The 15,899-nt window shown below is 38.9% G+C and overlaps 1 protein-coding gene across 1 annotated transcript in view; it reads right to left on the reverse strand.

The window, feature by feature from the left end:
• UGT8 (UDP glycosyltransferase 8) overlaps positions 1 to 5,919 on the reverse strand; it is a 71,300-nt gene extending 65,381 nt beyond the window's left edge. Inside the window, exon 1 of the mRNA XM_006031682.3 lies at positions 5,273 to 5,919. The gene's annotated coding sequence lies outside the window, so the exon portion shown is untranslated. The remainder of the gene's footprint in view (positions 1 to 5,272) is intronic.
• Positions 5,920 to 15,899: the final 9,980 nt, after the last annotated feature.

Raw genomic sequence — 15,899 nt, forward strand, 5'->3', positions numbered from 1 at the left:
ATAAAGTAAATGAATTACATGTGGCCTTTTAAATGGAAGAGAAAATGCAGTCTTAACGATCTGTTTAAGCAAACTAAGCTCAAGCACAGAATACTTAGAGGGAACATGTTTTCTGTAGACTAGAAAGAGCTATAGTTCCTGAATATTTTTTTTTCTATAATGAATGCTCGGAAAAAAACCCTGAAATTGCAAAAATGAATTAATTATTTTTATAAAGCAGGATTGAGAACTGTGATAGCTTCACAGTCTTTCAGTCTACAATCGAAAGCAAATGCAGTCACCTGAACTTTGACTTCAGTGGGGGTGACACTACATGTAATTGCAGGCTAGAGAGCAGCTTGCCAAAATGAGGGTTTTCAAAGCTTGTTCTCACAGTTATAACACAAGGAAAATAAAATCCCTGGAGAAGTCAGCAGGAGTTTTAATGAAATAAGGAATGCACGATTATGGCTTAATGTCCTGCATGAAGTAAGGTAACTTGATTGTACGTATCATCAACAAGTAAACTAGGGCAAACGCCCTTAATATTAATACCATTCTTTCATTTCACTCATCGAGCTCCTTAAGCATCCCTGCCCAATATGTCCAGAAAAAGAGAACGGTGGACGGACAGGTAGGAAAATGTCCTTCTTATGAGATACCAGTGAGGTGACTGCAGCAGAAGAATCTTAACCATTGATCACTCTGATCACCTTACCAAAAGGTTTTGGGTTACTATATAACTTATTCCAGAGTACCTAAAGGAACCTGGCAAAGCAGCAAGTTAATAAAGTATATTCCACCTCTGAAGACCTGGATTCATATATTGACTAACCCTGAGTTTCTTAGGCTCATATTAAAAACTAGTATAATACAATCCAACAGCAATAAAAAAAATGAGATTTACATACAATTTCACAAACAGGTAAATTGCAGCTTACAGCCACCAATCTGGAAATGTTCTAACTCCTCCTTTCCATCTCCATTATTTCTCACTATCCCATAAATATACCATACAAGTTTAAGACTACAGATGTAAGAATCCAAGTTCTCATCATTTTGGATATGTGAAAAATGTTTATTTTTTTTAATTCAAAACTTTACATTAGCGTGAAATTGAAGAATGCCATTATCTCATCCTGTGCCAACAAAAATGAAGAAAAAAGCACCACAGTACTATTTGCACAACTGGAGAAACAGGCATGTTTGTTAGACTTTTGTCAACAGTGGTACATACGTTTGAACAAGACTGCCAATCTGATGTAATATCCACACAGGGGGAGTGAATCTTGATCACATGTATTACAATATTTGCTCAAGATGATCCCAAGCCTAGAACATTATGGGTACTGCAGGTGAAGCTGATTTTAATCACCATCAACATCAGAAAATGAATCCACTAATATTACCATTTGAGGTCACCCTTCATGCTGTGAAAAACAAAACTCAGAGCAGTGCAGAGTCATCACTACTGGCAGTCCTAGTTTCAGGTGATAACTAAAAGCTGGTTAGGGAAGTGTTATGCAGTATATAGCATGTGCATCACGCTATAAAAGGGAACAAAGGTAAGATATTCATCAAAGAAGAAGCTGGAACTGAGAACAATTGCTAGTAATATTGCTGACAGTTTTGTAAAGCACTGTGATGTACTAATCAAAGTGCTATATCATACCTAGGATGATCACTGTTAACACTATTCACAAAAACTACTGAAAGAGTATAACTTAGAAAGACTCTGTTAAAAAGAAAATAAAACAAAACAGAGTCAAGTCTATCAATGAATTCTAAAGAAACAGGAAAAGTATCATTTTTTAATAGTTGGATACCAGAATGTTAAAACAAAACAGATTTTCGTGCCCTGTATTTTAAAGGTTCAATGTCAAAGGTTCAATTCTATGTTAAAGGTTCAATTCTTAACTTCCTACTTGGGTAACATTCTCACTGACTTCAAAACAAACTTTTCACTGAATAAGGGTATTCACTGAATATTTACCCTTCCTGAATAAGTTGTTGAGCAACACTTTACTAGGGAACTGTAGAATCAGATCACTGTTTGTTTGTATATTTAAAAAGTTGTATTTTCCCCAGAAACATTATGGAAAGTCGTTACTAAAACCTTATAGAGAAAACTTTTGAATAGAATTAAGTGAAAGGTACCAGTCATTTTATCATATTTCCAACATCTTGGAAATGAGGGTAGAAGAGCAAACTAATATTTGGTCTAACTCTACTGACTACCAGAGATGCGTCTATGTATCCCCAGTCCAAAAATGGTCTGAAGAATTACCTTGGAGTATATTGCATGGGAAAAAGAAAACCACCATAATTCTGTCCTATATTGCTGATAGAATAGTTTCATGCTGACACTGAAAGAATGGGATACAGGCATTTTAAGCCAATGTGACCAAGTGCCACTTCAAAAAGACCACAAAAGAATATAAGAACTTCTTTCTGGGTTTTCCCCCTAAAAATACTTCTTTAAACAGAGGGGAAGAAAATAAAGCATGTTTGTTTGGATTTATGTTTTCAGGTCTAACATCAGTCAACCTGCAGCATTCACACTTGATGGTGATGCAAGACAATGCCACAATGGTGGACAATTAGCACTAATTAGTTATGCAGCTTCAGAAGAAAACAAATCATAGACGCTATTGTGAAAGTAAATTACCACTTCCCACCAGATCAAACATATGGAAGCAAGTAGTCAAGTTATGATGTGGCAACTGAAAAAATGCAGCTGGACTGATATACCTGCAAGTCTTTAGCTGCAAGACTGGAGCCTATGCTTGTAAGGATGCTGTCTGTTGCCTGTAGGTAAATAGACCAATACCATTTATGAACACTACTTTCAGTCTGAGCCACCAAAAGGGGGCTTTTAAATAGAAAGTTGTGAATCTGAAGCTAGGGTAACTAGTAAGCAATTCATACCTGCCACAACTTTATTGAAGCAAATGGAATTTTTGCAGGGATTCAAGTTACCAGAAGTTTACAGATCTACAAAATCTTGGAGTATTATCCCAGAGCAGGATTCAGTACGAACAACTGCCAACTATTTAAGTTTCTTGCATCATGTACCTTATTGTGGCTCACGGAAGCAGAGGAATGTTTATGATGAAGTTATTTTATGTTACAATTTTTATGAATTGTGTCCTAGGACAAACTGTGCTCTGCAAATCCAGGCTCTCATTTAAGTCAAGGCATGAGCCTGAACACAGGCTTGAAGGAGTGTTATATTTACTCTTTGTTCAGCAATAACCACCCGGACCCTGATCCATCTATTGGACTAATATATAAATTTCAAAGCATGAGATACAATTTCTCACTCTTCATGTAATATTTTATATCTGATGAGTGGGAAGTGGAGAACATAGCCAATAGCATTCATAATATTTTTATATAATTATCTTTGTTAGAGACTTACTGTATGGTTTTTACTGTCAGTAGGGGGGTGTGTGCATAAAGATTTGTAATGTTTATGAGCAGCTTGTGGTACAGTTTGGGGTAAACAGCTACTTATTTATACAACAGTTGTTATCATGCTTATAGGTAGATTAAATAAGCTTTTACACTAAAAAAAATTACAAAGGAGAAACAGCATCAAATGCAGTGTACTTAAAAAGGACACACTCCTCTTTCACCTTTAAAACTTTTACACACAACTCTAGTTTAGATAATCTTGAAATAAATCTTACCCAAAAGAGAGAGCAGGTGCAGTCTTAAAACAGGAAATTTTAGAGGATTATTCCTAAAGAAAATATATATGGAAATGAAAAATGCAAGGGAAGCTGTTGTAATAAGCAAATGTTAAATAATGAAAATAAAGGTATAAAATTCCTAGAACCATGCCAATGAATTCTTGAAGCAACTGCTTAAAATGAGGCTTCATGGTCAAGGAGTCACTGAAGACATTGTCAGGATGGCCTACTTGGGAGATAACTGCTTCCAAAAAGATAAAAGGGTCATTCTATTAATATCTTGTAGGACTGTTCATGCACCTTCCCAAGAAAAGTTCACTATCAGTCAATGAGAGCCTGAGGCTCACAGGGTCAGGCCAAAGGGTTTATCATAATTTCAAGTGTTTGGTATCACAACACCACCAAGACAGTGATCTCCATACAAAACATATTTCATAGGGCTACATCACTCCCATCAAGAAATCTTGATGATATGCCCCCTTTTTAAATATTCTTTTATGTAATTTAAATGCTGTGTAACTCATAATTCTCAAGGTACAGTTCAAAGGATTTCATCACAACTGAGATTTATGCAATCAAGTCTAGAAACACTCCCAAAGAAATATTAACAGCTCACTCGTATGTGTTGCCAGAAAAAAAAAAAAGATTCAGGATCATACAGTATAATCAAGAATTCAACTGCAATCACCCCAGGGGGTGTGGTATAGCAGAAAGTGAACAGATTTTGGTTACGTTTTCCTGTGTATTTGAATAATAGGGATTAGAAACCTTGCTGTAAGATGTTATATTTCTTGGATCTTACATTTCATTGTACACAATAAGCTACGCGGCAGGATATCTAAAGCCAAATAGAACAGTGTTTCTGCTTTTTTTTTCCCTCCTGTATTCCTGCAACCACACGGGGTTTGGAAAACATCGTACACTCCCTAGAATAGATCTTGGCACGCTGTGGCTGTCCTGGGGGAGTCTCCTGACACCTGCTCAAGTCTACATGCACTGTTTCTCAGATTGCTCCAGCCCTGTTGCACAAGAAGCAGTAATCAGAAGCGATGAATTTATGCCAGCGATGGGAGGGGAGGGGGAAAAAAAAGATTAAACAACTATCAGTACAAATTTAAAATTATATCAGTGCAGCTTAATGTATTTCTCTGGAAACGGTGGTCCTGCTCCCACTGCTTTTCTGCTCAGAGAAAGCAACGTGTGGTGTGACTAACTTATCAGGATGTGTCCCCTCTGCTACCATTTGCTGAACAGAGGCAGGAGGAGTGTTAGGCACGTGTGAGGCCGAATAGGGGATGCAGCAAGAGAAGAAATCCCATTACCTGCAGTGCCTGTCTGTGGGTTTGGCTGTACCGCGGGGTGCTGCTGAGCACCGGCAGGGGGGGCGGGAGAGGAGATCTCAAACCAAAGCTGTCAGAGAAAGGGACCGGGTCAGGGACCCAGGAAGAGGGGGCAGAGAATGGCAGCAGCTCAGTCCCAGCCTGCCCTGGCCCAGCAGCAGACATGCAAACGGACACGTCGAGAGGAGCAAGGAGCCAGCTGCTTGCACAAAGGGGGCGCAGGGAGCAAACCCACACCCTCAAGGGAGCAAGGCCTACCTACGGCCCCCCTGCACGAGCAGGCACCTTCCTGATCTGCATCTGACACCAGTGTGTTGCCCAGGAGTGAAGTGACAGAGATGACTCCCCTGACAGAGCTGGGGTGTTTTGCCTCCCTCTGCTGGGAGGGAGGAAACCTCTCACAGGAGCCAGGTAATACCAGCAACCCTTGCTTAACCTGGTATCACCAACACACCACTGATTTGAAACCATTTCCCCCAGTGAGAGGCCTGTGACAGCAGCTTGACTCTGTGGGCAGTGGCAGGGGAGCAAAATGAGAGCTCATTTTGATGTTCATGCAATAGATTTTGAGAAGAAACCTTAAGTGGCTGACATTGCAGAGCAGGCAGCACTGGCTGGATGCCCAGCGTGATGTTGCAGGCCCAGCGTGGGGAGCCACTTGAAAAATCTGAAAGCCCATGTTTCTGGGACCACTAGCAACAACCTCGTTTCACTCCGACTGGGTTTTCCTTCTAAAATCAACTTTCGGATGGTGAGAAGAAAGCCTTGGACTCCCCCCGCCCTCTCGCTCACAGCCAGCTCCAGAGTGGTACAAGCTATCCCCATGTCACACCATCAGATGACAGCCAAGGATCTAGAAGAATTAAAACAGCAAGAAAGAGTTTCTTTGTTCTATTTCTGACCTCATCCCCCAATGAGTGAGTAAATTTTAATACTTCACATTAATGCATGATCGCAGGGCAAAAGATATCAGAGCTGTCAGATCATAGACATAAACTGGAAATAATAAAAATAATATGAAATGCATTGATGATGTTTTGATGATCTTTGCTATCGATCATATAATGTTTTGATGATGTTTGCTGTCAAGTTTTCATCTATTCAGCTCAACTAAAGTAACTCCTTGTCTTCAGTATCAATGACAGTTACTGTTTGTCACAAGGCATTTTTTGATTTCTAAGAATTTAGATTTGAAAATACATCCCAGAATAAATCTGTTTTCCTGCCTCTTACAAATGTTGCTGCTCAGAATATCACATATTATTGCACACAACAGATGCTGCCATCTTTTTTTTAGGGCAATTTATGCCCTTTTGACCTTTAGTTTTCAACTGTCTTCACCTTTTTTTTTTTTTTAAATAGCCCACATTTTGTGGAGGCATTCTGGACTTTTAAAGATACATTATACGTGCAAACCAAGGAATATACAGAATTGAAAAGGAACAAAGGTCTCCTTTACAACATAGAGGACTTGGGATAGCTATGTGTGTGTGAAACATAGGGGAGCTCTGTGATCTCTAATGCAATACAACATAATTCAATTTCCTAAAAAGCTGACTGCACACTTGACTAATCCATACATCTTCTATTGTGAAAGGTCACTTACGAAGGACACTGGAAGATTTTTTTTTTTTTTGTTCATTTGTTTTATGATGTCATTTTTTGAACAAGCCTCACCTAGCAAAGTTTGTTCTGGAGTTGCTGTCCACAACTGGTATATAATATTACACATTACTGTTCAGATGCTTCTTCTCTAAATAAGAAACTGAAATCCCCATGAAGATCCAGATCCTGATTTAGAGTCAGGTATGCCATTTGTGCCAATTTTACCCCCCCCATTTTTGAGGTGTAGTGATCTTAGCCAGTGCTGAAACTGTAGCAGCCAGATGTTAGAGATGTAAAGATACTCTCTGCTAATCTCTAGGTCAACAGTGAAGACAGATCAGGGTCAGATCAGTGATAAGATAAAAGGGTTAATTTTGAAGGGAAGAGGGCAAGAAAGGAAAATGTAGTTTGCTTAACTAAAAACCGGGAGATGGGGAGTAGGCATAGTCACTGGTCTGGGTCAAGGGAAGAACCAGTCCCAAAAAGGAAAATGGAAAGTCTGCAGCTGTCAGGGCAGAAGTTACTAGGCACAACTTGGTTGTACCAATAAATAAACAAAAAAAAAAACCATCACTATCAAGACAAGTACCTATTATTAAATCTGTGTGTGCATTCACTTTGCAAAAAAGGCTTGTGGCTTCCTTTGTGTTTGAAAAGCACCTAAAAACCATTTTGGACACTCTACCAATATAAAAAGTAATTATTAAAACTGGTTTGAAATTGATATTTTACTTCTGGTTACAGCACTCTAGAGTGTCTAGCTATGTCATTATAACTGTAGAGATAATGAAAATAAAAAAGTCAGACAGAGATCAAGTAAATATAAATGTCTATATTCTGAAACAATTTAAAACCATGAAAATTGAATTTAAATCATTCTCATACTCATATGAAATTGAGACAATAATGAAAACTAAGTGAGCAATGTTTAAAGTTGATGTAAACCAATTATCATAATTATACCAATTAGAATAATACGCATTTATTACAAAGGAAACATTAGCACTGTACTTAAAAGTTAACTACAGTATTTAGTTGACATAGATTATTATGTAACAGACTACAGTCCAGCCCACAAAATTATTAGCTTTGAGAGAGAAATTTCTTAACTGTCTTTAAGAGTGCTTTCTTTAGAGTCTCCTTAGTGGCCCAACCAACAGCCCATGCCCAGGAAGTCCCACATGGTAAATTTACCTACATAGGTAAATAAGACATTATGCCATAAAAAAGGGGGAAAAACAGTAACGCCTATGTTTTCACTTTAAGGAGACAGTGACCAGACTGAAGGGATGAGAGGAAGACCATTGTAAATATGTTCCCAACAACAATACTTTATGCTGAATCTGCTCCTCTCCCTTGATGGTTCTGTGCAGTGAGAAAAAAAATGAATCCCTTGAATACAAGTCCCAAGCCATTTGAAACACCAGTTATATAACACTGCCTTTCAAACCACAATTCCCCTTGCTGAAATTTTACCCAGGAGACAGGATATCATATTCACAAGGGGCGAGCAAGGATTTATGGAATTGTTAGTACGTATTTTTATGCTTTAAAAAGGGTTGGTTTGGGGGTTTTTTACATGCAACTTGTACATGTAACTAATCCATGTAAGCATATTTTTTACTTTTGTCCTTCCCTGTATTTTTTCCCTTTTTGGATTGGATGAGACTGTTTAAATATGTCCTGATCAGGCAATGAAATTACTGTTAAGACCTTACCTCCCTACAATTAACCTCTTCCCTTGTTGCACAGAACCCAACATGATGGTGTCTAGTTTGATTGGGATTACAGGAGTACAAAGAATAAATAAATCATTTATTACTGAATATAAATAATAAATAAATCTCCTCCACTTCCTCTGTACTGCTATGCAAGATCAGTGGGCTTCAGGGAAAGGAGCTATAGGAGAGAATATGTGGGATGGAAGGCCTTTTAACTAGCAGGGTAAAAGGGTTTCAGCCTCCAATGCCAACCAAATTCCTAATAACAAAATCCCTCCAATTCCCAGCAAGTAATAGTATCACTTTTAAGACAAACAATGGATACTTGTGCTATTGTCTCTCCCAACAAAGCTGGGTATCATGACTTCCTCTACAGTAGGTTGATACCGCGTTCGAAAAGTTAATGTAAATCCTGCCTGCATAGCTTTCATAGAAAAATACCACATACCCACCTTCCAAAATATTACAAAGCATTACAATATTACAAATACTATTATTACAGCAAATGAATTACTGCATAGGCCAGTTGTACAAGACCCCTTTTAGAAATCAGGGCTTATTCCAAATTCCACAGAAGTCAATAGAGACATTTTCCATTTACTACAATGAGTTTAGAACAGGTTTTTTTTGTATATATCTGGAAATTTCCCAGTATCTTTTTAATGTTTATCTCTGTAAAACCCACTTGATACATTAACAGCTGGAAAAATACCTGCAATCCAGAACTCTATTGCTTCAAAATTGTTCTACAGAACCTCCAGGCCAAAAATTTCAACTTGGCTTTAAGTTAGATGCCGAAATGTATAAATAGATACTTTAAGTCAGTGATAGTTGTGAGTGCTCAGCATCTTTAAAAAAATAACTTATGTGTAGTAGTAATCAGGATTTTTTTTTAAAACGTATGTTTTAATCAGAAAATGGTAACTCACAAGAACCAAAACTTTCCCTAGAAATGAACATATTGGTTAAAAATACTCATTCCTTCAACTACTTCAGAATACCCCAGTGACTAAAGCAAGGTTCAGATGTCTCCCCTGCCTGCTTCAGAACAATGACTGAACCACAGTTTCCCGCTTCCCAGGTAAATGCCTAAAAATAAGTTGCCAGTTATTTTGGAGTATGTTTTCTCAATATCCCCTATAGAGCTTTCACATCCCAATTAAGTCACTTGGCTACAGTGTCAGACACTGCACTCACTGGCCCAATGAACTGAGTTTTTGTGTGAAACAGAGTAAGAAGACGGACATAAACCACACCTGGCCTACTCAGGAAGGTAAACAGATTTCCCAAGAGCAGCCTATCCTCTACAGGAAGGCTGCCCAACTTCTGAGCAGCTGGGCACCACGTGCCACAGGGGCACCCCACCATACAGGCACCTTGGTCACCTGCAAGCCATACTTGCCCACTCCTAAGGTGGGGGCAGGAAGCAGAAGCTGGAGGAGAGAGCAGGAGTCCAGAGAATCCAACTACAGCAGCAATAGGAACAATACAGGAGTGAGAGCCTGGTAGGAATCTGCAAACCATGAATTAATCACATGTGGGCTGCATGCAACTTGCAGGCTGCCTTTTGGACAGTCCTGGTGCTTGGCTAGACCCCAGGTACCTCTCCACTATTTACCAGCTACATTCATTCCCCACCCTCCCACTGCCAACCTGTCTCTCACCCACTGACTCCTCAGTTTACATCTTTACTGACTGGCTTTCCTGCATGCAGACCAGCCCAGCCTCTGGCTTCTCTACTATTCATTCCATCCAGGCAGAACACAAATACCAACTGCAGATGCTTCCTAAGCCTGATGAAGGGTATTTATATCCGAAAGCTTGCAAAGAAGATTTTTTCCAACTATTTGGGTTGGTCTAATAAAAGATACCAGATTTACCCAAAGAACCTTGTCTGGCTAGACTCTGAAGTATCAAATCTTCCTCTAGCCTACCAGTAGATGGAGCAACTGCAGCAATAGGTATAGGAACAAGTATCCCATCTGATCATTTCCTCTATCCAACAGCAATAATTTGTCCTTATGATTGCTTCCCTGTTCTCCTTTGCTACCAATGAGTAAATAAAATGGAGTCACAAGGCGGGGAAATGGTTATCAGATGATACCCACATGGGCCCTCCCCTCCTGGCAGTCTATAGCAAACTAAATGTGTAAACTGCATGTATACAGCAGCTGTAAATGAGAGAGGAAAAATGTGCAGAAACAGAAATGATCTGAAAGGCAGGGAAGAGGATATATGTGGAAAATGCATAAATTAACAGACCAGGAATATAGTAATGGATAGGCATGTAAACTAGTAGATGAGAATGGGAACAGAGTGAAGTAAACTGTCTTATCTGAAGCCAATGAATCCTGTTCTTAGTTTCCTGCCTCAGTCAAGCATAAGAAGAATGAATTTGGTGACGAAAGGTACAAAGGAAAGCTGATCAAAGGAAAGATGGAAAGGAGGGACGGTCTCACCAACGCCTAATTCTGTAGGCAGTCACTGCTAACAAACCCCACTCCCGCTGCTGGCTTCCGGCTTCTGTGGGCGGTCACCGCTTGCCACCCCTCTGCCAACACTGTCAACCACAAATTGTACCCCCCCCCCCACAAGTCTCAGGAGGCACAAGCCATTCATATAGATGCTTCCACATAGTATAAAATGAAGGAAATTGCACTGGGGATTTCAGAATATCCTCACAGAGCAAGAAAGTCCTTCCAGACTGCCAGTTTTATCATCTGCATCAATTCCCTCTCGTAGTCAAGTCTAAACAAAGTGTATAGGAATACAGTATAAGAAATAAGCAATAAAGGAATCCAAGTGAACCTGACAAGTCCTTGGAGCAGGGAAGCTTTTACTGGTTATTTTACCATGAAGAAAAGGTCTGAAATGCCCAAAATCCCATTAATTTCAATATTTCATCCCTATTTGTGCATACAACTTTAGAACACATAAAGACTTCTCATAAATTCCACTCTCCCTGGATTCCAGGTCTCAAACCCCACAATTTACTAAAATAAACTTTTAGGTAGTGAATTTAGCTAAATGTTGTAATATTTTGGCACTTTGTAATGCACTCTGTTTGCAAGTATGTAATCTCTAAATAGCAGATACACCTAAGGGTTTGGACATATGTTTAGAAATTCTTTAAATTAATACAGTTCACAATTAAGAATACAAAAAATTGTTTGTCATTTATTATAGACATTTTGAGGCTTTCTAGATAAGGCAAGATATAAATCTAAATGATAACATTTACTATAACAACTATAATAATGGTCATAATAACAATTACAAGAATAACAATAATAATAATGACATATTTACTCCAGTGTAATTGTCCTTTACTCTGGTGTAAACAAAGACGGCACAGAAAAAGTAAATTCCTTGAATATAACATACTTGAATATAGTATAGACTGACTTAAAAAAAATCAGGGGTAAATCTATACCAAAGAACATAACACAGGTATAAGTGTCATGTGTCTGCAGCTACCTCAGGGTAGCTCTTTCTTCAAGGCAAACAGAGTATATTACCTGTTCATTCACTGTCTACTGACAAGGTGTCATACTAGCATCTACTTTAAAAGCAGTTGTGTACATCTGCCCTGAAATGGCTAACTGTTCCTGGTGTAATCTATACTGGTGTGCAAAAGTAACGTAAAATACACTGATATAAATGTGTTATAGGTCTACGTCCTAAAAAAACCCCACAACTTTCGATCAGCCTCTAAAGAGAAATGCACCACAGCCAACAATTAGCATTTCTCTATGATGTAGCTGCTCTAAGAAGAAAACATAGCAGAGATCAGCAATGCTTTCTGGTGGTAGAACTGAATTACCCTTCCTGGGTCAAAGGCAGATTGAAGCCAGGACCCAGCTGCCGTCATTGCCACTGCCTCTCTCTGCTGCCTAGCTGCAGCACAGCATGGACAAAGCCCCTGGACACAGCATGGCACAGCATGGTCCAAGCAAAGCCTCCCACTGCTGAAGACTCCTGCCACTGAAGCTCCTACTCTGTGGACCAAATCCAGTCTCTGGGGGTGGTCGCCAACCCTTGAGTTAGAGAGAGCTTGTGCTCTATATTAGCTCCATCTGACGGTTTTAAGGTGTTACCAGGTGCTGAAAAGATGTTCTTTGCTACAAAGCACGTCTTCGTAATAGCATTTGGTAAAGTAGGCTGTTGCCTATGAAAGTGTATGCGTTTCTGAACCAGTTAGCCTCTAAGGTCACATCCAGACATTCAGAGGTGTGCATTTGCAGTGGCACAAATTGCTGCAGTGCACGCCCCTTCATGCGTGTTTCGTTTCAGGACAATTTGTCCCGCAACGGACAAGCTACTCTCTCCCAGCTCTTCAGCCAGGGAGAGCAGGAGGCTGAGACTACTCACTAGGTGAGTAGTCTCACCTAGTGGCCTGGAGCAGCAGAGGCACGGGTCAGGTAGCACAGAATCATGAGTGGCAGACAGTGTTGCTCTGGACGGCCTGTCCTCTATGCGTGCCGGCACACACTTGTTGTGCATGTGTTATGCCACTTTTTGTTCTGTTTCTTTTTTTTTTTTTTTTTTTGCTACAGGGAAATCCTGGTAGCAAATTTTGGCCCCATGCTGCAAATTTGCAGTGCGGAGCACATTTTAATATTTGCCCATGTGGTTTGTGGTGTCATGAAGAGGTTTGCTGCTCCACAAGCCATACAACCCTGCATATCTGGATGCAGCCTAAGGTGCCACCCTGCCCTGCCTTGTGCTTGACTTCAGACTAACACAGCTAACTACGTCCCTGCAGTAGAAAAGAAATTTTTGCTGAATCGGGTTCACAGGTAAACTCATATTGCATATTGTTAACCTATTGTTAACCCCAGCGGGTTAAATACTCTTAGAACTCTCATCAGTTGTGTGCTTCTGCATTTACCATATTTTATTTGGACAGGTATCCTTGAGTGATACAATTTAATTTTATCACCCTGCCACAGGCATTGACAGGTACTTACAATTTTGTAAATTGTGACTTTTAGCAAAATTTTAAATATAAGAAGTAACAGCTGAAAAAAAAGTTTCAACAGCTTGACCATTAAGATAGATTTTTTACAGATTTTTTGTTATTATACCATTTTTTATTTCTGCTTTTTTATTATACAATCACAACTAATTGTATTAAATCAATGCCAGAAACCAAGAAATATTCTAATAACTAGATCATGCCTTGTACTTTTTAAAGTTGGGAGTGGGGGAAGGAGAAGCTTTATTCAGCAGCAGTGGAAGAGGAGGCATAGGAAATATATTTCTATCTGCATTTGGTAGGGCAGGTTTGTTCCCCAGCCCGCAAGGGTGTTGTAGGAGGTATACCCATTTAGCACCCACACATGTACACCACATCTCAAATTGGCATTTACAATAGCATTCAGAATCTCCACCTTCTCAACAAGCCTGTGTACCTGCTGACATCAACACCAAGTAGATTGCAAAAGCCACTCCAGCTCTGAATGTGAACAAAGTGTCCTCTCTCCAAAATACTCATTCCTCCTATCATCTTGCATATATCCACATTAGGCAATGCACCAGACCACTTCTCTGATCCCCTTCACTGGTTCAGGCATGCTTGATATTTCCCTGACCTTAGCTACAGGTAAAAAATACACAAGTCACTTTTATTTATTTTTAAAGCAAATACTATTTTTTTTTCTTCAAAGCTGTTACAAAACCAGTTTATTTCCCCAAAATGAAGTAAGTACGTACTGTGAATGACTGTTTTCATAAGATTGCACAAACTCTCTCACACACATAATGGTACAACACTTACAACAGAGTTCAGTGGGACTACTTGTGTGTCACTGAATTGAGTAAGATTTCAAACTCTAGACCTTACAAAAGTGAGAATACTGATTCAAATAAGTGTTTAAAATAAACTACAGAATTCAAAGTTTGCAAGTTGTGCTGCACCTGCATTGAGTACTCAACTCTGTATGTAAAACAAATGTAAGTATCAGTAATAAAACAGCATCTCATTAAACCCTGTTCTCATCTAGGAGTGAATAAATAAACTGTGTCTAACACAAATACCTGAGTTGTGTTGTAATACTGCTGTACGTAGTAGGGCCACTCAGTAGGGTAACTAGGGCTGAATAACCAGGGCATGAGCCTTGTGTGCTTACTACAGATCAGTGCTGAAGTGATGGCAGACAGGCACCAGTCACATCAGGAGGCTGGGCTCAGCATGGGCTGGGGGCTGCAGCCACTTAAACAGGAGGCAGAAGTTCCCTCCTCAACCTCACTCCCTCCCCCTTGGCTGAAAATAGCATATGGCCAACAAAAGGAAAACTACATTTAGTTTTGATTGTATGATGTGCATCAGAATGTTCATTCTAAAATGGTTATCCTGGAAAATCAATTTAATTAATTTGGCTTCATTTTTTGTAATCATATTTGGGCCATATTGTTTACTGATTGGAAAATCTTTTCAGAAATCAAAATCTCAGCATTACTCTCCATTGACAAAGCTTCAGTACTATGTTTTCAGATCTACTTTCAATCGTCTATATGCAGTAATTGATGTAAACAAAAATATCTAAATTATCTGATATCTAACATGGGGATGCTAATGAAACCATACATTCCAGTTGTTTTCAAAATCAGGCTGAACTAGGTAACTAGACATTTTTCTCTAGCTAGCTCCATTAGGTGGAGCTAAAAAAATGTCATCTTTAACATATTTAGCAAAAGCTTACTGGTCTAGAATGTGTTTAGTTTGGCAAATTGTTCCTAGTAAATAAAACTTTGAGTACTTTAGAACAAACACAAATGAAAGCTCTGCCCACATACATGACAAAAGACACTAAATTATTTGATGAGTTTCATAAAACTACAGATTTAAAAAAATCATTAAAATTTCTATTTTAAGGGATGATTTTGGTCATAGGTAAAGTTTGTAGTTTCACAGTAATGCTCATAATTCTTCACTAAAACATAACTGAAAAGTTTTGGTTTTTCTCTCTAGTATCGCTTTCAAATTATATGTACAACTGAGGCTCTTTAAGACAGTTGCTGTGCTACAGCTACCAGGACAAAGCACTCTCCCTTACTCCAATCCACTGATTCTGCTGGAGCAAATGTGGTAAAGGCAATTTCATATGAGATTTGTTTTATAAAGCAATAGGCAAGTTTACAGACCAGAAAGAAATTCCCACAGAGGAAGTACACTGAGCATTTAAGCCCTAGGTCTACACTTGCACTTCCTATTCGTTTTAAATTTTAAAGTCAACTTATTTAAATTCTGCCAGCTGTACTGGCCTTAGAGGCTCCAAATCTCTCATAGTCACTGGATTTCATCCTGGGCACATAGAGTTCTTCACAAAAGAAATTTTCATAGCAAACTCTTTTTATTCCCTCAACTAGCCATAATTTACCAAACAAATAAAACATGATAATCAAGAAAAAATACCAACATTTAGAAGCACTATCCATTATAAACTTTTAATTAAATTTGCCATAGTGTTAGCTTAAAGATATTTTCTGTTAATGATTGCAAATATGTTTGATTTTTAAAGTTGTAAATACAAAACAATGAGGTATTGGTTATTTCA

Source organism: Alligator sinensis, unplaced genomic scaffold, assembly GCF_000455745.1.
Source record: "Alligator sinensis unplaced genomic scaffold, ASM45574v1 scaffold563_1, whole genome shotgun sequence".
Taxonomy (NCBI): Eukaryota; Metazoa; Chordata; order Crocodylia; family Alligatoridae; genus Alligator; species Alligator sinensis.